Raw genomic sequence first — 2,897 nt, forward strand, 5'->3', positions numbered from 1 at the left:
GCCACCCAACCGGGACTACAGCCACCGCCGCTGCCCTAGCCTGGTCCCAACTTGCCAAAACACTATTGGAGCCATCACCGCAAGCAGAGGAAATTGGAAGAACCACGCCACCCTTCCTCTGGGGCCACTTTTGCCCCAAGAATGTGCAGAAAGACCAAGAACCCGTGCCCATGAAGACCTCGCGGGGACCCTGGACAGCTCCTGAATGAGGAACCTGAGAAATACAGAGACAGACAAAGAAATTGAGAGGATCCAAGAACAGACCTAGACAGACACCCAGTGGACACAGAGAGACACTGATATTGACATACAGAAGCTCAGCACAAGAGACCACCACCTCACATGAGGGCGGGGTGCAGCAGCTGAGCTGAGCAAGAAAAAGGGGCCCTGGGGCTGGCGATCAACCCTGAGGGCCAAAAACATGCAGACAGGGAGTCTACAGACCAGGGAAACTAAGAAAAATACGCCATGACATGGACACTGAGGAACAATAGACAGGCACCAAAACTCTCTCTCTCTGTTTGTGGTAGCGAGCATGTGCATGTGTCTGTGAATGTCGTTGTTCATCTCAATGCTCCGTCATTCTGGGTCTTTTCCTCCTTAGGAGGGGCAACCTTGGAATGTGTGGGATGACAGAAGGACAAGGCAGAAAAGTCAGGACCAAGAACAGGACGCTAGAAAGCAGCTCCATCTACCAGACATGGACAAGGCCTTCCCGATGACAGCACAGGCCTCATTCTGTTCAAGTGCAGGTGGACACATTGCCCAGGATACCCCAGTCCGATAGGTGACAAATGAACTTGCCTTCCTTGTACCAAAAGAGCTCACGCGAGAAAGGATTATGAACAAGCAAAACCTTGAGGTGACAGAGAAGAAAAGTCAAACAAAACGCCGAGCCAGCGGGGGCGAAATTGAGGGTCAGCAACAGGCTCTGGGTTGGCAGGAGGGGAAACGGGGCCGGCAGGAGAAGCGAACCGCGAAGAGACTCCCTCCCAGGACGACGATGGCTGAACGGGGAGAGGAGGGAGCTTTGGGTCCTCTCTCGTCCTGCTTTGACCGGGATGTCCCCATTTTTCCACAGCGAGCGAGTATGGCTCTTGGATTCGGTGGGGAAGACGTGATTTATCTGGAGGACTTTTCCCTTCGGGGGTTCAAAGTCCGTTCTCTGAGGCAAGGCTCCCTCTCTGCCTCCCTGTCCTTCCCATTCGCCTCCCCGGAAGCCAGCTCTCCTCCCGGTTTCCTGGATCCCTTGGCCACGGTCCTCTGTTGCAAACACAGGCAGGTGCAAAGAAGATGCGAAAGGCTGCCCGAGCCACGCGAACGGAAAGCTGAAGCCAGGGAGCCAGGAAGGGCTGGCTGCTGAGGGAGGACGTGTCCTGTCAGGAGGCTTTTCAACTCCCTCTGACAGATGCGGCCTGGAGGGGCGGGGCCCGGCCGGGGCCCTGGGGTGGTAGGGGTCGGGTGTGAGGGGGTGGGTGGGGAGGCGGGGGGAGGCGGGAAGAGAGGGAGGCCCCCGAGTGAGGGGACACCAAAAGCCTCAGCCATCAAGACTCCTCGTCTTTGCATCCAGCGTTCTCAAACTCAAAACGAACGCAAGCTCATCCACCAGGAGCAACGTAGCAGCGTTTCCAAGCGAGGCAGGACCGCCCGAAGGCGAAAGCAGAATGGGATCCTAGTCAGGTGGAGCTTGAAACTCAGACCCACCCACCCCCCTACCCACCCCCACCACCTCCCCCCCTCCCCCCCACCCCGGGAAGGGGGCTTCTGGAAGGAAAAGCGAGACAATCTGACAGGGACAAACTTAGGTCGGGAAAGGAGTGTTGATTGTGAATGAGCCTCTCAAGGACAAGCAAGCGGGTACCAGGTTTTAGAAGATGACCTGCAGCGGCAGAGACGCCAGCAAAGGCAGAAGCCATCCCGTCTTGGGTGAGGTGCCCGAGACGCTCCTCTCTAACCCAGTCCGCCCTGTCCTTGGAGAAGCGGGCGGTGTCTGGAAAAGCCTGACCAGGTGCCTTTCCTCGGTGGGCGGGGCTGGTCGCTTTGGGACCCGTTTGGGCCTCCCGGCACCGCCGTGGAATCCGTTCCACCTGACAGGACGACTCTACCCGGCGGCTGGGGCGGCGGGGGCGGGGCGCCGAGGGAAGGGCTGGGGTGTCACCGGAGCGGGAGCCGAGCGGGTGGGAAGAGGCCGAGGCCAGAGGGAGCCGGCCGGCGGCGTGTGCGGCGTCGGGGTCCCGGTCCCGGTCCCGGTCCCGGTCCCGCCGGGCTGGCCCCGATTGGCCCTGGGTTCGGGTGGGGCCGCGAGCTGGAAGGGTTGGGCTGTGGCGGGGAGGGGTTGGGCCCTGCCCATGGGCGGCGCCGGCGGGCCCGCGGTGCGGAGGGGGGCGGGAGGGGAGGGGGAGGGTGGGGGGGGTCGGGCTGGCTGGAGGGGTGGGGGGCGTCCGCGGAGGACGGAGGCCGGAGGCCGCAGGACGGAGGAGGGGCGGCAGGAGCGCGGAGGGAGCCGCGCCCGGCCGGCGGCAAAAGGCGAGGGAGGCAAAAGCCTACAGCACCCGGTATTCCCAGGCGGTCTCCCATCCAAGTACTAACCAGGCCCGACCCTGCTTAGCTTCCGAGATCAGACGAGATCGGGCGCGTTCAGGGTGGTATGGCCGTAGACGCTGGCGCCTGCCGCCGGCGCCCCTAAGAAGCCGCGCCGCGTCGCCCGGCCCGCGGCTCGCGCGCGCCCAGGCCTCTGTGACGCGCACCCGCCGCCGGCGCCCCCTGCGCCCGCGCCCGGCCTGCCGCCTTCCTCCCGCTGCTGCCTCCCGCCGCGGCCGCCTCGGGCGCGGCCAGCGGGCCAGCCAAACCCTGCGCTGCCCCGCCCTGCTGCCCTCCCAGGGCGCGGAGGCCTGGAG

General features: G+C 63.4%; 1 non-coding gene across 1 annotated transcript; it reads right to left on the bottom strand.

The window, feature by feature from the left end:
* Nucleotides 1–2,540: 2,540 nt before the first annotated feature.
* Nucleotides 2,541–2,659, bottom strand: LOC139044610 (5S ribosomal RNA). The gene has a single exon (XR_011501677.1). It is a non-coding gene; the product is annotated as a 5S ribosomal RNA (ribosomal RNA).
* Nucleotides 2,660–2,897: the final 238 nt, after the last annotated feature.

This window comes from Equus asinus, chromosome 2 (genome assembly GCF_041296235.1).
Source record: "Equus asinus isolate D_3611 breed Donkey chromosome 2, EquAss-T2T_v2, whole genome shotgun sequence".
Lineage (NCBI taxonomy): Eukaryota > Metazoa > Chordata > Mammalia > Perissodactyla > Equidae > Equus > Equus asinus.